General features: G+C 38.5%; 1 protein-coding gene across 1 annotated transcript in view; it reads left to right on the forward strand.

Moving 5' to 3' along the window:
* The first annotated feature begins 1,700 nt into the window (after nucleotides 1-1,700).
* PLEKHF2 (pleckstrin homology and FYVE domain containing 2) overlaps nucleotides 1,701-20,232 on the forward strand; it is a 34,394-nt gene continuing 15,862 nt past the window's right edge. The window contains exon 1 of the mRNA XM_080800169.1: nucleotides 1,701-1,977. The gene's annotated coding sequence lies outside the window, so the exon portion shown is untranslated. The remainder of the gene's footprint in view (nucleotides 1,978-20,232) is intronic.

Genomic DNA, 20,232 nt, shown 5'->3' on the forward strand with positions numbered 1-20,232 from the left:
TTATAATGTACCTAATATATTAGTTATATAATAATAGATGTGTGTGTATATATGCACACTATATATTGTATCTACTATTACATGTGTAATTAATATCTATTATATACAATAGTTTTTATCTAAGTTACATAACATTTACCATGTACCAGGCACTATGCTTTACAAATATTAACTATTAATCTTCATAATGATACTGTGAGGTAGATGCTTTCATTACAGTCCTTTTGGCTTCTAAGTCCATGCATTTTAGGATAAACTAAGTAAGTATATTAGGAGGGAAGTGTGAGCAAACATTTTTACTAATGACTGAGTGACCAAAAATGTTCGGTGACAATTGCTGTAGACTAGACATAGCAACTTCTAACCTCAAAATTTAAAAAGATTTTGGGTGATCAAGCCATTTTTCCACTGATGAAATGTTGCTTTGCATGTAGAGAAGGCGGAGGCTGAAGGAAGGTGCCTGTAGGGTGATGGTTGAAACAAGTGTCTGGTGAACATTGTCCTTGTCTACAGAGACGACTATAGCTGATGCGTGTGAAGATTTGTGTGATGGGGATACTGTAAGTTTCCCCGTTTAAAAAAAGTTCATCCTTGGTAGTTTTGTTCTAGTTACTAATTAAAAAAAAAAAAAAAAAAGATTTGTTTCTGAGACATTGAAATAGGGGAGGATAGGAGCCGAAGACCTAGAGGAGGTAGAATCCCAGATAGAAAGCGGATCAGAAACAAGACCTGCTCCTCCTGTTCTCTTGGTGGGTGCTCATTTACGCGCAGTTTGGGTGCTGGCGGCTCTAATTCGAGAAACATCAAACAAAGGTTAAATATCCTTGAAATAATAGACCAATGGGAAAGATAAAATTTACCCAAATCTTATTTTCACCTACACACTTTTTGTGTGGAGTATGCCGTCCCCTTTCCCCATTCCTTGGCCATTTCGGACAGCTTGGTATCTCTCCACGTACCCACCAGCGCGCTTAGCAAACAGTTGCTGCGGTATGAGGAAGGGCAGGTTTAACCTTATATACTATCATTACCGTTTCCAAGTATGTGAAGTAGGTAGATGAGGTTTTGCAGCGTCAGGGCAAAGTTCTGGTAAGACCAGAGTTCTAAGGCAGGCAATAAAGTCTTGCACTTAAAGGGCCGTGCAGAGTCCGCGAGGTGTATGTGTTGCAACCGCAACGCTTTCGGTTTCAAGAGGTGGGGGTTTCAGGGAAAGCAAATGAAAGGTGTGACGGGCAAGAAAGCCGCGCTAACTGGGAGTAGCAAACAGACGTCTGCCCGCACGCCTTTGGGCATCTAACGTCCAAAAAGCCTTTCTTTCCCGCCCGCAGAAAGTTCTTGAGTTGCCTGGGGATGCCCGTTCGGTGGGTGGGGAAAGGCAACCCAACCTTCCTTCCATTCTTCCGAAAAAACCCTCGTAATGAGATGAACAATCCTTTCCAAAGGATTGCCAAGAGCCAGGAACACCAGGTGAAACGTCCCACGCGTACCCAACAGATGCGGGTGAGCACGTTCACAGAGTGAGCGGAGGAACCTACACTCCGTCCCTGCTGCCTAGGTGGGTGTGGCCTTCGCTGAGGCCCCTCCCCCTCGAGCACGTCGCGCGGGGCCGCACGGGCGGGGCGAGGGAACAAGCAAGAAAGGGCGGGGAGTGAGCCTTGTGGGTGTGCTCGTGCGCGAGCGCTCGCGCCTGGCGTGTGGGCGGCGGCGCGCTCGTGCACGCGCAGGGGAGAGACCAGCCCAAGCGGCCGTTGTGGGGTTCGACTGGAGGGGCGGGGGAGTCACCTGCGAGCGGCGGTGCCGGCCGGCCGCCTGCCCGCCCGCCCGCCGCGTCCGGATCGCGCCGGCTGCGCGGGGCCGCTGGCTGCACCCACCCTGGGAGGCTGGGGCGGACGAGCGGGCAGAGTCCGCGCCCGGCGCCCGGGACGAGGAGGAGTCGGACCTTCGCCGCCGCCGTCGTCGCCGCCCGCGCCCGCCTGGGTAAGTGAAGCCCGAGGTTGGTTGTGCGCCGGTCCCTGGCGGGCCGGGAGAGGAGAAGCGAAACTTTCTGGAGCTTCCCCCGCGGTCCTCGGGCCGTCTGCGGCGCGGGGAGGTGTCGTCGTCGCGGGCGGTGGCCGACGCCATGTTGGGGTCTGTGAGAAACGGGGCGCTCCGGGCCGCTCCCCGCGCGCTGGGGCTGGCCTGCGGACGCCGGGAGCGAGCCGCGCCCGCCCGCAGAACACCGCCGCCTGCGCCCGAGGGCTCCGGGGCTGTCCGGAGAGTCCGCGCTGGCGCCTGCCGGGGCGGCGGGGCCGCGGACCGCGGGGCCGAGGACGGGCGGAGGCGCCAATGGGGTCCCGAGGTCGAGCGAGAAGTTGCGGGGCACAAGGGCTGGGGTCCGGTTCGCGGCCAGTGGAGTCTCAGGGCCCCATCGTCTTTCTGTCCAAAAAGTTTGAGGGGTCTGGACATTAGGGAAGTTGTGAGTTGAACGGCATATTTTTATGTGACTCGGGGCAAAAAATGACACCGCAGAATTTGTTCTGATGGAAGCGTTGGCTCTAACACGTTTATTTAGAGCCTTTTAAAGTTGTATGGTCTTCGGCCGAATTTATTTTTCCTTTTTAAAATTTTCCCGAGGTCCGAGAGCTTGCTGCTCATGTTGCTTGAATTCCCTTGTGTGTTCTTGCATTATAGCAATAACTCGTGAGTGTGCGGTGGAAATGGTAGTATTAAGGTTACACATAACTAAGCCCTTTTGTAATTCATGGACTCACAAAGTATGTAAGCTGATAAATACCCTCTTTGTTGTGATTTAGTACGTTACAAGAGAGACTTACTAAAGACAAACTTAGGAACTTTGACACACTTAAAGGCATGTGTCTTAAGGTGAAGTAATCTTGACATTACAAAGCTTTTTTTCTTCTCTTTGTTTTTTTAAAGGTGAGTGCCTGCCATGTTTTGAGCATTCACCCTTTTTTTCTGTACTGTAGTAGCTCACGGGGTCCTCAGGTTAATTCAGTATTAAGGAAGGCTTCTATTTTTAATCTCTTCAGGTCTTGACAGCGCTGGAGGTGAATGGTATTAGGTTTCTGTACTTAATTGGAAAGCACATCCTATCGCCTCAAAACACAAAAGTGGTGTACTAACCCAAGGGATCAAAAAAGATTCAGCCTGAATTACCCCAGTCCATGAATGTAAATTGATGTGTTTAATAAAGGCATCTTAGCTTTAAAATTCTGTTAAATGAACTGAAGGGGCTCTTAACCACAAATAGGATGAGCCCTAAAACATTTCTTGGAGAGTTTCTCTTCTTAATCTAGAGGTAATGATAGAGCTTCTGCTCAGATTTGGCTGCTAATGTCCTTAGTTCTTAAATCCTTTTTGTTTTGCTTCATTGTCAAGTAAACACCATTATACACATTTGTTTTTCTGGATGAAGAGTTCACCTAGGAATGAGGTGACTTAACTAACTTAATAAGTCTTGCAGCCAAACTAGTATTTAACTGAGGTCTTTATGACTCTGAAGCTTTCATGTTTTTTCCTATAGCATTAACTTTGTAGGATACCGAACTCCTGTCGTGGAGCAGTCTCTGTCCACCTTGTTTCCTCTGTCTTTGCTGCTCTTTCTGATTTTAGTTCCTCTGTAAATTTTTTTCCTAGAGAGCTGATTTACAAGGGTTCTTGTAGTGAAATTTTCACTTGAGTCTATACTTTTTGAAACCTTCTCTGTGCTGTTCTCCTTAGCCTACCCCCTTTCTCTCCCCAAGAATAATTAACTTATCCCATTGCCATCCAGTAAATACTACACTGATCTGTCATGGTACCTCCTTGACTAAATAGCCATAGCATGATTGAGACCTCTTCATCCCCAGTGTGCAGAGAACATAGCAGATGCTCAGGAAAGGCTTGAATGGACGAAGGCACATCTGTTCCTTGTAAATATACTTAATGAATTTCTTATTAAATTGCCCTTCCCGGGGGCACCTGGGTGGCACAGTCGGTTAAGCATCCAACTTTTGGTTTTGGCTCAGGTCATGATCTCAGGGCTGGGGGGTCCGCAGTCACAGCAAAGTGTGCTTGAGATTCTTTCCCTCCCTTTCTGCCCCTCCTCCCTTCTTTCTATGCTCCCTGAGGAGCCTGTGTGCTCTCTCTCTCAAATAAATAAGATATAAAGTAAAATAAATTGCCCTTTCCATGGGCATAGAAGTTCAATCTTCTCTAATATTTGGGGGGGGGGGTGGGGGGTAGAATGTTTATCTTGTTAACTAAATAAATTTAGGCCTGGAGATACAGAACTTGAATGTTTATGAAATTTCTAAGTAGATAATGGTATAATCAGCAAAGAAGCAGCAGTGTGGCAACAAAAGAGTAATAATCATAATTTTAAAGTGTGATTGAATTTATTTGTACTAGGTGGAAATAGAGGTAATTCCTAATAAATTTGAAGGTCATGTTTATACATTTAAGCTCTTTGATAGAGCAACTCTCATTACTCTGTCAGTTATTGTTTTGTCAGAATTATCTTAGGATTTTCGTTTAGAATGCCTTACTTAATGGAAAGCATATAAAAATTGCTTTTCTATTGATAAGCTTATCTATGAGAACCAGCTTTGTATGCCAGCTGCATGCTTAATAGCAATGTTCTTGTTGGCTTAGCTGAATAAAGTATACTTCATAGATACACTTGCAGAGTGCTGTGTCAGGTTGCAAACCTCTCTAGGTGAAGGTGTTTACTAATTATATAATGAAATTACTGTAGAATTTGGGGTTAAATCCCTGCCCCCCTCCCAAATAACTTTCCCTCCAACCCATTAATTACACACTAGTGTGCCTAATTTGTTAGGTTCTAGGAAGGAAGAGAAGGCATTCAAGTAGTTAACTGTGAGTGCTAGAGAAAGTAGGTTGCGTGTGGGGTGGACTGGAACAAACATATCCATAGCTGTACTCCTTACTGGCCTGTGACTCTAGAGCAAGTTGGTTCATTTCTCTAAGTTTCACAGGACTCATTTGTGAAATAGACACAGATATTTACCTCAAAGTGTTGTGAGGATTTACTAAAATATGTTTGTGGAAGTGCCTGGTGCATGATACTCAGTAAGTTGTATTAGCAAATGAACAAAGTGATTGTCATTTAAATAGAATCATAGAATTTTTTAAAGGAAGCAACTTTTAGGGGCACCTGGGTGGCACAGTTGGTTGAGCATTCGACTTTTGGTTTTGGCTCAGATCTGATATCCGGGTGGTAGGAACCACCCTAGGTGGGGCTCCCAGCTCAGCATGGAGTCTGCTTGAGACTCTCTTTCCCTCTGCTCCTGCTCATTCCTGCGTTCTCTCTCAATTAAATAAATCTTAAAAACAAAACAAAAAAAAAGTAAGCAGCAGTTAGATATATGTATTTTAGTTCTCAACCTTGGATGCACATTAGAATTCCATGAGGAACTTATTAAAAATGATTCCTGAACTCCACCCTGGAACCCTAGAACCAAGTAAGAATTGCTGGGTTTGGAGTCAAAGCATAGGTAGTTTTGCCTGTTTTTTGTTTGTTTGTTTGTTTGTTTTTTAAACACCCATGATTTTAATGTGTAGTCAAGGTTGAGAATCACTGATAAAATTCACTCTCCCATTTCCTTAGTCTCTTCGTTTTGTGGTTGAATAAAGTACAGAGAGACAGATTAAGTGCCCCCCAAATTCCTATCAGACCACAAAGAATATATCTGAGTCAGAGGAAAGTGAAGTATATAAAGGTTACAGTACAGTTATAATAATTTCAGACCAGAAAGGTGGGCCACATTTGTAAGTAACTAGAGTTGACTTACTCCAGTGACCCTCAACCACCACTCTGCATCAGCAACCTACACGGATGACCCAGTTATTTAACCTTGTCATCATTTTGAACTACCTCAGGTCTTCAACTAACAAGGTGGTGATTCAAGAGCCCATGTTTCTGGTTTCCATCATACCTGATGAACCAGCTTTTTGTCCTCATTGTCTTCACCCAGGCTGTTCGTTTTCTACCTTTCCGGTGCTGAACCTTGTAGTTCATATTCGTGAACTCACTAGCACCTCATATTCCTCTCCTTGACCTTTGCTGTATATAGCTGGTTGATTCTCAACTTGTAAATACCAGTTTCCTTTTTCTGCCTAGCACTCTTGGAAAAAGTCACAGCTTTGGTGACTGTTGAGTATTTGTTTTCCAGCTGCCTGTGTACTAGCTGCTTTCTAATCCTTTTCTCATCCCCAAGTTGACTCATTTTCTCTGTTGTGTTTTCAGCCTAACTCAGATTATTAACCCCAATCTTGAAATGCTTGGTTCTTAGGATGAACTTGCTTCTAAAATGATTAAGATTTTGTGATGTGAATTTTCTGTTTTCTCCTTTGCGTTAACTTTTTCGTCTTTTTTTCTTTCCATTTTTGTAAGTGGAATTATACTTCTTTATGTTTGTTTCATTTAAATAATAGTTGGGGAAAAATTAAAAAGATCTTTATTCATATTTTTATCAGTTGTATCTGTAATTTTGTATTTGTTTTTTACACATATTTTTCTACATGTTCTTCTTTACATCTTATTACTTAAGCAGTAAGTATTTTTTGTCTATGAGAGAATATGTGTTGGGGGCCTGGGTGGCTCAGTCAGTTAACGTTAAGCTTAAGCATTCACCTTGGGCTCCTGTCATGATCCCAGGGTCCCACATCAGGCTCCCTGCTTAGCAGGGAGTCTGCTTCTCCCTCTGACCTCCCTCCCATCTTGTGCTTACTCGCTTGCTCGCTCTCATTCACTCACTCACTCTCAGAAATAAATAATAAATAAAATCTTTAAAAAATATATGTGTTCATTACAAAATAATTAAGCAATGTAAAAATATTTTATTCTGGTACTTAGAGACAATGAGTACTAAATTTTTGGTGTGTATCTTTCCAGACCTTAAAAAAAAAAAAGTTTTCTATTATATGTGCTATTTAGAAATCTTTATTTAATAACTGCCTTATTTAACAATTTTCCACATTAAATATTAATCTCTGTTCTCTCAAGAACTGTCGAAAAATCATTATATGGATGTGCCATAATTTACATAACTAGGCTCCTATTGTTGAACGCTTAGGTTATTTCTGGCTTTTCAGCATTATTAAGACAAAGCTAGAGTGAACTTCTGTATGTGAATAACTTTGTACAATGGTCTGTTTTTTTGCATATGTTCTTGGAAATAGAATTCTTGTGTAAACTTTCTAGAGTGCTTCTGATGCCAAAAATGGCATTTAGAAAAGTTGTTTTCAGTGTATTCTGTGAAGAATTAGTGCCCATTTCCCCCACATCTTAGGTGAATAATACATCATTTTTATTTTTATTTCTTTGATTAGTGCTGAGAACCAACATTATTCCATTTACTGGTCGTTTTTATTTGTTTTGGAAATTGTATCTCATCCATTTTTCTTTGGGGATATTTTCCTTTTTTTCTTTTGATTTAATTATATGGGCCTTTTATATAGTAAAAATGTTGACCCTTTGTCATATGTTACAAATATTTTTCTTAAACTTTAATGCTTTTTTCCCTTCATTGTTGCAGTTTTAAAATTTTATGTGGTAAAATATCTTCTTTTAAGACATTTGGCTTTCTCATGGTATATATAATAACCACTCCTCTCTATGGCTAGAAATTTAGGTTCTGTTTTTCACTATTAGACTTAATGCCAGAGGGAAAACTATTTACGTACAGCATGTGTGCCCCTCCCCCAACCCCCGTAAGAGTTTCTTTCTCAGGATAAATTTCTGTGGTTAAAATGCCAGGGTCAAAGGGCAGTGCTTTCTGAAGCATTTTATTATTATACATTACCATTAGTCCTCAATTTTTCCACGTGTTTCACTGCTATTTGTGACTTTTGGCACATCAGGTTATTTAGTCTCTGAGACTTGTGAGACACGTGAAATCGTGTTGAAAAGGTGTTTTGTGCTCTCCTTTCTCCCCTTCTCTCTCCTTTTGCTTGTCTCTTGCTTTCTAAAGTAGGTGTTCCCTTAAGTTCAGTCCTTTGACTTCTGTCTTTCACAGCATTAACCAGCATCTCTATATGAATGACTGCTTAGTCTTTTTCAGTCCTGGAGCTCCCTGCTCATCCTAGCATTTGTGTTTGTCTTGTGGATACCCTGAAGGTACTTCAGGATGAGTATGTCCTAAACTGATGTCTTCTTCCTCCCCAGGCAAACCTAGCATCTACCAATGACTTATGCTTAGACCTTTGAAGTCATCTTGCACTCACTTTTCACCCATATATTCACTTGGTTTCTAAATCCTATTTTCTGTACCTCCTAAGTCTCTCTTCCCCTTTTTATTTCTGCTGTCAATTATTGCGACTCAGGCTTTTGTTACCCTCTGGGTTTTTGTTTTGTTTTGTTTGCCTTCAGTCTAATTTCAGTAGTCTCTCCAGTCATCCTGCCTACTACTTTTGTGTACTGATTAACCTTTTCCTATTTGAAAGCCTGTCTTCCTGTTGCCTGTATAATAAAGTCTAAACTCTTTAGTCTGATGCTTATTTTCCTTTGCAGTTTGGCTTTTCTCTATCTTACCAGATTTCTCTTCTACCACCATACTTTCTTCTGGCCCTACCTGCTCCAGCCTGGGCTCACCTGTTTCTTCTCTGAGGAATATGTTTGTACACCATTACTCCTTGTATCTCTCCCTCTCCCCCAAATAGTTTGACCTACCACTTTTGCTTTATCCCCCAGCTTGAATTTCTAGTCATATTAGAGTTACTTCTAGATGTTCCCCCTGGCCAAAATTACCTCCCAACTAAACACTTTGGCCCTGGGCTTCATCACTCTTATTTACTTTTTTAATGTTTTTGGTTTGTTTCTCCTCTGCTCCTTAAACTGAGTGCACAGATTTAAATTAATTATATTCCTTAGTTCATAGCATACTACATGGGTACCAAACTCTTTTCTTGTCTTCTGTTTTCTTCTTTATCATTTATTCCCATCACTCTTTCCAATAGACACATACCCTAATGTATAACACATGAATTACACAGTTTTATGTATATAAACTTGGATTTATATACTATTTATAAACTTGTCTTTCTCCTTCACAGAGATTGTTAGTTTGAGTACTTCTATCTTTTTATTAATACTTTGTACAGAGTAAGAGGTCAGTAAATGTTTACTGCTACTTCAACAAATTTATGGAAAATTAGTACTGCTCTTACCAGCTTCGCTGTTGCCTAGACCAAGAACCTGTGGATTTATTTCAGCTTTATTCTTCCACTTCTGGTTAGTTATAGCAGTTCTGAACCTGATTGCTATTCTTTTCCTGTTGCAAACGTCACTCTTAACAACTCATCAGACCACGCCTTCGGAAAGCTTCAGAAAGAACTCTCAAGAACCAAGATCTGTTCTATTTTTTTTCCTCCCCTGTTTTTCTACTAAATAACTCCCTCTAGCCTCTAATGCATCTGTACATGTGACTTTTTTTAACACATGTTTTCTTGCAGAGCTTTGTGCCTTTACCATTATTTTGCCTTTTGAGGTTCCACTTATTGTTCACACCTGTTTCAAGTGTTCAAATGCAACATTCTTCAAGCCATACCTTCACTCTTCCTTTTTTGCTTCCTTACTGCTTTGTTAACTATTTTTATCACAGTACTTAACTCATTTGCTTTTTATTAAAATTTTGTGGTACATGTCTTAAATCCCAGTGTCTCCTTCATTCTTTTTTCCCTCTGACACAAAGCATAAAGCCTTGAAATGTGGTGAGCAGATTGCAACTGCTTTGAAAAATACTAAAGAAAATTTGTTAGGGGTATGATGGAATAACCAGCTCTATAGCAGTATTTATTTGAGCTTTACTAGCTTTTCAATATTATACAGTGGTTCTTTACAGCAGTCAACACTGTACAGCTGCCCCTGTATAAAAATTTTCTGAAATGATGCACTTCTTTATCTGAATTTTGTTGGTGGTAAAAATATGCACACATCATCATTTTTTATTTGCTAACTAAACAGCTGTGCTTCTTGGCAAGAGAAGAAATCATTTTTGTATATTATCATGAGATTGATTTTTTTTTAAAAACAGGATCTGTCATGCTCAATACTTAGAATTCATAATTAGATACTAGTTAAATGGATCCAAACATTTGCTTGTAAATTTAAAATCTGTGGGTGTAGTGAAGCAATTGATGTGTAGGTTTGGTTCCTGTTTCTGTGAATACTAGTATAGATGTCAAAATGAAGTCTTTGATTTTTGTCAAACTCTAGGTTAAAAAGCTGCTGCCACTTCTAACTGCTGGACATACTCAGATCAGTACAGACTGATGGCTGTGAGTGCTGAACTGACTGCATCATGAGGAATTGGTAAAATTTCAGAATAGCAGGGGAGGGGGCCACATATTGGGCTCAGAGGTAGGCGAGGAAGCTCAGCATATTCTGGGAATACCATGTAATCTGCTTTGACTATAACAAAGAGTACATATAGAGAGAGGTAGAACTGGAAAGATAGCATGGGACAGGCTGGGGCTTGACTCTGAAAGGCTTTGAATGCCAGATTAAGGATTTTAGATTTAATTTGATCAACCAGGGAACCTTCAGATTTTGAATAGGGATTACCTGATTATGGTATAGTTAAAGAATATTAATCTTGGAGAATTTGGGTGGCTCAGTCGGTTGAACATCTGACTCTTGATTTCGATTTGGGTCATGATCTCGGGGCCATGGGATTGAGCCCTACATTGAGATCCACATTGGGCATGGAGCCTCCTTGAGATTCTCTTTCTGCCCTTCTGCCCCTTCCTCCCCTACCACATGTGCGGGCATATGCCCATGTTCTCTCTCAAAAAAAAAAAAAAAAAAAAAAGAATAAATAATCTTGCCTTGTGTTGTATGCCATAAATGCTAGTTTAAGTCTGGAAGTCCTGCTTAAAACTTGAGGTCTATATTTTTCCCGCTATCTCCTACCTCTCCAAAAACCTTTTGTAACTCCCAGTGTCTCTATTCTGGTTTTCCAAATTCTCTAAAATCCTCCACTATAGCTTAGTTTTTATACACCGTGGTAAATTTCTCTAGCAAGCCTAACCTGTTTGAAATTGCCTTTACTGACACCCTATACACTTTTCACTTCCTTTTAGTATATTTGAATGATCACTTTTAGCCTTTTTATACTTATTGCCATGTTTTAATTTTTTTCTCTTATCAGTGGCTTTCTCCACATACATAATATGGTTCACATAAGTGAAATATTTCTGTAATATTTCTGAAGGTAGCAAAGTCTAATAGAAAAACATACATTTATAAAAACTAGCTGTGAGGCAATGGGAAAATTGTTTAACTATACATGACTTAATTTACTCTTTTGTAAAATGTACATAATTACCACTTAACAAAATTTAGATCATTAAAATAGTAAAATGTGGAAGTGCCCAGCATGTGTATAGGTGTTGAGTAAATCTTAGTTTTTTTCTTTTTTCTTTTTCTGGCTAAGCCTGCAGAGTATGCATTTGAATTTACTCTTCAATAATAGATTTGGTGTCTAGGAGAGACTTTTTAAAAAATTACTATGGCTTCTCTTTAAATGTTCAAATTTTGTTCAATTCTCTCAATCTAGCTTTATATGAGTTTAAATTTAAAATATAAATGTTCGTCCCTTATTTTCTTATCTAAAACATGAACTTTTTTTTAAATTAATCATTAATTTCTACAATATATGTTGTGGAAGGGGTGTTCAAGATGATGATATAGGAACTCTCCTCCTCCCATGGACACACTGAATCTACAGCTACCTGTGGACCAATTTCCTCTGATTAAGTACCTGAAAACTAGCCAAACAACTCCTTACAACAAACAGAAGGGCCACACTGAGACAGGTAGGAGAGGCAGAGAGGCAGTCTTGCCAAAAACCCCCACCCATTTTGGCAGTGCACAGTTGGGATGGATCTCACAAGTGGAGCAGCTCCTTGAGGAGCCAGGGGTCTCTGCCCTGATAAAGTAATGGTCATAAAGATGCTCACAGAACTTAGAATGAGAACTTCAGCAGAGATAGAAAAATAAGGAAGTACTCAACAAACACAGAGCTGAAGAATACAGTAACTGAACTGAAAAATACACTAGAGGCATTCAGCAGCAGAGCAGATGAAGCAGAAGAAAGAACCAGTAATTTAGCAGTCCAGGCAGTGTAACTCACCCAAACAGAGCAGCCAAAAAATATATAATGATAATAACAATACATATATATATATATATATATATATATTTTTTTTTTTTAAATGAAGATAGCTTAAGAGACCTAAGGGACAACATCAAGCAGAATAACATTGGCATTATAGGGGTTCCAGAGGAGAAGAGAGAAAGAATGGGGCAGAAAACTTATTTGAAGACTTAATGGCTGAGAACTTTCCTCACTTGGGAAGGAAACAGATATCCAGATCCAGGAAGCCTAGAGAGTTCCAAATAAGATGAATCCCCAAAGATCCACACCAAAACACCCTGTAATTAAAAGGTCAAAAGTTAAACAGAGCATCTTAAAAGCACCAAGAGAAAAAACAACTGGTAACAAGATAGGCATATTTTTCAGCAGAAACTTTGCAGGCCAGAAGGGAATGTGGCACAATGTATTCCAAGTACTGAAAGATAAGAGCTTCCAACTAAGAATATTTTATGTGGCAAGATTACTATTCAGAATTGAAGAAGAGGTAAAGAGTTTTCCCAAACAAACAAAAGCTGAAGGAGCTGGTCACCAGTAAACCAATGTTACAGAAATGTTTAAAGGACTTCTTTAAGCTGAAGATAAAGGGCATTAATAAGATAACATTGGAAAATATAAATATCTCTGGTAAAGGTAAATATACAGTAAAGAGAGTGGATAAATTATAAAGCTAATATGAAGGTTAAAAGATAAAGGTAATTTTTTAAAAAACTGTAACTATAATAATCAGTTAAGGGATACACAAAAAGTGGCATCAAAAACAAAATATGGGTCAGAAAGTTAGAGTTTTAAGAATACATTTTAACTTAAGTTGTTGTCAAGTCAAAATAGACTGTTTTGTATATATAGGATTTTATATATGAGCCTTATGGTAATGACAAAGCAAAAACCTATTACAGATACACAAAACATAGTAAGAAAGAAATCTGAGCATAATACTGAAGAAAGTGTTAACCACAAGGGAGGGAGCAAGAGAAGAAGAAAGGAACAGAGAAGAACAACAATACAGCCAGAAATCAATAATTACTTTAAATGTAAAAGGATTAAATTCTCCAGTCAAAAAACACCATGGTTGAATAGGTTTAGCAACAACCAAAAAAGACCCATCTATACTCTGCTTACAAGAGACCTACCACAGATGTAAAGACACACACAGAAAATGAAGAGATGTGAAAAGACTTTTTCATGCAAATAGAACCCAAAAGAAAGCTGGAGTAGCTATACATATATCAGACAAACTAGACTTTTAAAAAAGATTATAGTAAAAGACAGAGATAGGCATAGGCATTATATAATGATAAGGGGGTCAGTCCAACAAGAGGATTATAACATTTGTACATATTTATGCACCCAACATAGGAGCGCCTAAATAATGTTTGCCATACATAACAGACCTAAAAGGAGAAATTGACAGCAATATGATAATAGTAGGGGACTTTAAAGCCCCACTTACATCAAGGGATAGATTACCCGGATAGGAAATCAATAAAGAAACATCAGCCTTAACACATCAGACTAGATGGATTTATTAGATACATACAGAACATTCCATCCAAAAGCAGCAGAATACACATTCTCTCAAATGCAGATGAAATATATTCTCCAAGATAGATCATATGTTACCCCACAAAACAAGTCTCAACAAACTTAGGAAAATTGAAATCATATCAAGCATGTTTTCTGACCACAGTGATATGAAACTAGAAATCAGTTGCAAGAAGAAAACTAGGAAAATCACAAATATTTAGAGATTAAACAACATGCTACTGAACAGTCTGTGTTGATGAAGAAACCAGTGGAGAAAGTTTTTTTAAAAAAACTTTGGGGGAGCCTGGGTGGCTCGCTTGGTTAAGTACCCAACTCTTGATCTCAGCTCAGGTCTTGACCTCAGGGTTGTGAGTTCAATCCTAAAGCTGGGTTCCACACTGGGTGTGGAGCCTACTTAAATAAATTCAAAAAAAAAATTTTTTTTAATACTCTGGGACAAATGAAAATGGAAACACAATTTACCAAAGTCTGTAGTAGGCAGCAAAAGCAGTTCTAGGAAGGAAATTCATAGCATTATAGGCCCACCTTAAGAAACAAGAAAGATCTCAAATAATCTGACTTTATGCCTAAAAGAAATAGAAAATGGAAAACAAAAAAGAAATAGAAAATGAAAAACAGAGCCAAAGTTAGTAGAAGGAAGGAAATAAAGAACCAAGCAGAAATAAATGAAAAAGAGTCTAAAAAGACAATAGGAAAGATCAATGAACTGAAAGCTGGTTTTTTTGGTTTTTGGTTTTTAAAGATAAAATTGACAGAGCTTTAGCTAGACTTACCAAGAAGAAAAGGGAAGGGCTCACATAAATCAGAAATGAGAGAGAAGTTACAAGTGATACCACAGAAATACAAAGGATCATAAGAAACTATTGTGAACACTTACATATCAACATATTGGACAGCCTGGAAGAAATGGACCCAATTTTCTAGAAATACACAATTTTCCAAGACTGAATAATGAAGAAGTAGAAAATCTAAATAGATTGATAAGGTAAGGAGATCAAAGCTGTAATAGAAACCTCCCAGCAAAGGTCCAGGACCAAATGGCTTCACAGATGAACTCTGCCAAACATTTAAAGAGTTAATACCTACCCTTCTCAAACTTTTCCAAAAAATGGAAGAGGAGGGAATGCTTCCAAACTTACTTTACAAGGCCAGCATTATCTTATACTAGAACCACACAGGGGCATCACACACAAAAAATTTGTAGGCCAATATTTCTAGTGAACACAGATGCAAAAATCATCAATAAAATATTAGCAAACCCTTACTCAACAATACATTAAAAGGATAATTGAGTGGGATTTATTCCAGGGATGCAAGGATGGTTTAACATTTGCAAATCAGTGTAACATGCCCTATTAACAAAATAAAGGATAAGAATATATGGTCATCTCAATAGATGTAGAAAAAGCATTTGTCAAAATCCAATATTTATGATAAGAACTCTGAATATGTGGATATAGAGAAAACATTCATCAACATAATAAAGGCTATCTATGGGTGCCTGGGTGGCTCAGTTGGTTAAGTGACTGCCTTTGACTCAGGTCATGCTCTTGGAGTCCTGGGATTGAGTCCTACATAGGGCTCCCTGCTCTACAGGGAATCTGCTTCTCCCTCGGACCTTTTTCCTCTCATGCTCTCTCTGTCTCGTTTTCTCTCTCTCAAATAAATAAAATCTTAAAAAATAAAATAAAGGCTATGCCCAGAGCTAAGATCATACTGAATGGTGAAAAACTGAAAACTTTTCCTCTAAGATTAGGAAAAAGACAAGGATGCCTGCCCACTTTCCACTTTTATTAAACATAGTATTGAAAATCCCCACAGTGGTTAAGCAAGAAATAAAGCTGTCCAAATTGGAAAGAAGTAAAAACTCATTATTTGCAGATGACTTGCTTTTATATATAGAAAACCCTAAAGACTTTGTCATAAGACTATTAAAACTAATAAATAAATGCAGTAGAGTCACAGCATAGAAAATAAAAAGTCGTGCATTTCTGGGACTCCTGAGTGGCTCCGTTAAGCGTGTGCCTTCCACTCAGGTCATGATCCCAGGTACTGGGAATCAAGTCCAACATCGGGCTCTCTCTTCAGCGGGGAAGCCTGCTTCTCTCCCTCTGCCTGCTGCTGCCCCTGCTTGTGCGTGCATGCTCTCTCTCTCTCTGCCAAATAAATAAAATCTTTTTTAAAAAACCTTGCATTTCTATATGGTAAAAACGAACTATCCAAAGGAAAGAAAGGAAACAGTCCCATTTACAACTGCATCAAAAAGAATAAAATACCTAGGAATAAATTTAACCAAGGAGATGGGAAACCTGCGCACTGAAAACTGTAAGGTATTAATGAAAGAAAGTGAAGAAGACATAAATGGAAAGATATTCCATGTGCATGGTTTAGAAGAATATTCTTAAAATGTCCATATTTCCCAAGTAATTTACAGATTCAGTGCAAACCCTACCAAAATCCCAGTGGTATTTTTCACAGAATTGAACGGACAATCCTAAATTTTGTATGGACCACAAAAGACCCTGAGTAGCCAAAGCAATCTTGAGAAAGAAGAACGAATGTGGAGGCATCACACTTCGTGATTTCAGACTATATTGAAGGAGGCAAGAATATACAATGGAAAAAGGACTGTCTCTTTAAAATGTGGTATTTGAAAAACTGGACAGCCACATGTAAAAGTAAAACTAGGATACTGTCATTTACCATACACAAAAATCAACTTAAAATGGATTAAAGACATGAATATAAGACCTGAAACCATAAAACTCCTAGAAGAAAATACAGGCAATGAGCTGTTTGACATCTGTCTTGGCAGTGATTTTTTTGGGTCTGACTCCAGTAATAAAAGCAACAAAAGCAAAAATAAACAAGTAGAATTACATCAAACTAAAAAGCTTCTGCACAGCAAAGGTAGCCTTCAACAAAATAAAAAGGCAACCTACTGAATGGGAGAAAATAGTTGCAAATCATTATCTGATAAGGGATTTACTTCCAAAATATATAAAGAGTTACTACAATTCAGTAGCCAAAAAACAATTTTAATAAATAATGGGTAAAGGATCTGAATAGATATTTTTTCAAAGAAGACATACAGATGGCCAATAGGCCCATGTAAACATGCTCAGTATTACTCGCCATCAGGGAAATGCAAATCAAAACTACAATGTATCACCTCACACCTGTTAGAATGGATATATATATGTATTTATATTATATATATTTATATTATATATATATTATAAATATATATTTATAAATATAAATATAAATAAATAAATATAAATATAAATATATATTTATATATATATTATATATATAATATAAATACATATATATAAATTTGTAATGATGTATATATATAAAATAGGACATAAAACATAATGAGGTCTCGCCATTTTGAGCATGTTATGCTGATGAACTAAGTCAGGCAGAGAAAGTACTGTATGATCTCACTTAAAATTGGAATCTAAAAGCAAAGATGAACAAAAAACTCAAAGATAGAATGGTGGTTGCCAGGGGATAGGTAAAATGGGATAAGGGGGTCAAGAGGAACAAACTTCCAGTCAGAAGGAGGTAATATAGAGCATGGTGACAGTAGTCAATAATATTGTGCACATTCTAAAATCAAGAGAGTAAATCTTAACAGTTCTCATCACAAGAAAACAAAATTTGTGTGGTGACATATGGTAACTAGATTTACTGTGGTAATCATTTTGCAATGTATACAAATGCCAAAACATTTTATACTTCAAACTATATGGTACATGTCAGTTATACCTCAATTAACAAAAGAATACATGTTGATTTTCTGTAGACAGAAATCCTATTGGAAAGGGGAGGACAAAACTTTTGTCTCTTTTTATTGATGGAATAAGTAAAATTTACTGAAATTACAAATTTAATTTGACAGATTTCAAAGTATTTTTTTGCTTTATCATCCTAATATTTTATTGCAAATTTTACCTAGAATTTCCTGATTATTGTTATATGCTTACTAAACTGTAGAACTTTTGAAAACGAGAATGGGCCTGTCCTTTTCATATGTGGTAGACACAGAGATTAATTGTTTATTTGACTTACCTGTATTAGGACGAGGAGTAGTTTGCTTTAATACTTCTACATTTGCCCAGGGAGGATGTATCTCTGATAGTTTGTTGCCTTTTTTTCCTCTTCTTTCATCACTTTTCTGTTTGTCTTTCCCTTTTATGTCTTCTGTAGTCTCAATTCAGCAGTAACAACAGATTTTTTTTTTAATTTCTTTCAGCGTAACAGAATTCATTCTTTATGCACCACACCCAGTGCTCCATGCAATACCTGCCCTCCATAATACCCACCACCTGGCTCCCCCAACCTCCCACCCCCTTGCCCCTTCAAAACCCTCAGATTGTTTTTCAGAGTCTCTCAAAGTTCATCTCCCCTTCCAATTTCCCTCAACTCCCTTCTCCTCTCCATCTCCCTATGTCCTCCATGTTATTTGTAATGCTCCACAAGTAAGTGAAACCACATGATAATTGACTTTCTTTGCTTGACATTTCACTCAGCATAATCTCTTCCAGTCCCGTCCATGTTGATACAGAAATTGGATATTCATCCTTTCTGATGGAGGCGTAATACTCCATAGTGTATATGGACCACATCTTCCTTAACCATTCGTCCGTTGAAGGGCATCTTGGTTCTTTCCACAGCTTGGCGACCGTGGCCATTGCTGCTATAAACATTGGGGTACAGATGGCCCTTCTTTTCACTACATCTGTATCTTTGGGGTAAATACCCAGTAGTGCAATTGCAGGGTCATAGGGAAGCTCTATTTTTAATTTCTTAAGGAATCTCTACACTGTTCTCCAAAGTGGCTACACCAACCTGCATTCCCACCAACAGTGTAGGAGGGTTCCCCTTTCTCCACATCCTCTCCAACACACGTTGTTTCCTGTCTTGCTAATTTTGGCCATTCTAACTGGTGTAAGGTGGTATCTCAATGTGGTTTTAATTTGAATCTCCCTGATGGCTAGTGATGATGAACATTTTTTCATGTGTCTGATAGCCATTTGTATGTCTTCATTGGAGAAGTGTCTGTTCGTATCTTCTGCCCATTTTTTGATAATATTATCTGTTTTGTGTGTGTTGAGTTTGAGGAGTTCTTTATAGATCCTGGATATCAACCTTTTGTCTGTACTGTCATTTGCAAATATCTTCTCCCATTCCATGGGTTGCCTCTTTGTTCTGTTGACTGTTTCCTTTGCTGTGCAGAAGCTTTTGATCTTGACGAAGTCCCAAAAGTTCATTTTCGCTTTTGTTTCCTTTGCCTTTAGACACATATCTTGAAAGAAGTTGTTCTGGCTGATATCGAAGAGGTTACTGCCTATGTTCTCTTCTATGGTTCTGATGGATCCCTGTCTCATGTTGAGGTCTTTTATCCATTTCGAGTTTATCTTTGTGTACGGTGTAAGAGAGTGGTTGAGTTTCATTCTTCTACATATAGCTGTCCAGTTTTCCCAGCACCATTTATTGAAGAGACTGTCTTTTTTCCACTGTATATTTTTTCCTGCTTTGTCAAAGATTATTTGACCATAGAGTTGAGCGTCCATATCTGGGCTCTCTACTCTGTTCCACTGGTCTATGTGTCTGTTTTTATGCCAGTACTATGCTGTCTTGGTGATCACAGCTTTGTAGTAAAGCTTGAAATCAGGCAACGTGATGCCTCCAGTTTTGTTTTTCTTTTTCAACATTTCCTTAGCAATTCAGGGTCTCTTCTGATTCCATACAAATTTTAGGATTATTTGCTCCAGCTCTTTGAAAAATACTGGTGGAATTTTGATCAGAATGGCATTAAAAGTATAGATTGCTCTAGGCAGTATAGACATTTTAACAATGTTTATTCTTCCGATCCAAGAGCATGGAATGGTCTTCCATCTTTTTGTGTCTTCAGTTTCTTTCCTGAGTGTTCTGTAGTTCCCGTGAGTACAGATCCTTTACCTCTTTGATTAGGTTTATTCCCAGGTATCTTATGGTTCTTGGTGCTATAGTAAATGGAATCGATTCTCTAATTTCCCTTTCTGTATTTTCATTGTTATTGTATAAGAAAGCAACTGATTTCTGTACATTGACTTTGTATCTGCCACATTACTGAATTGCTGTATGAGTTTTAGTAGTTTGGGGGTGGAGTCTGTTGGGTTTTCCATATAAAGTATCATGTCATCTGCGAAGAGAGAGAGTTTGACTTCTTCATTGTCAATTTGGATACCTTTTATTTCTCTTTGTTGTCAGATTGCTGTTGCTAGGACTTCTAACACTATGTTGAACAAGAGTGGTGAGAATGGGCATCCTTGTCGTGTTCCTGATCTCAATGGGAATGCTGTGAGTTTTTTCCCATTGAGGATGATATTTGCTGTGGGTTTTTCATAGATAGATTTTATGAAGTTCAGGAATGTAGTAACAACAGATTTTAAAATCTTGATTGACAGTAAGATACACTCAAAATTTTTATTGCAAATTAATTTGTGGGCAAATTAGCCTTGCAGTAAACCAGAAA

Source organism: Martes martes, assembly GCF_963455335.1.
Source record: "Martes martes genome assembly, chromosome: 4".
Taxonomy (NCBI): domain Eukaryota; kingdom Metazoa; phylum Chordata; class Mammalia; order Carnivora; family Mustelidae; genus Martes; species Martes martes.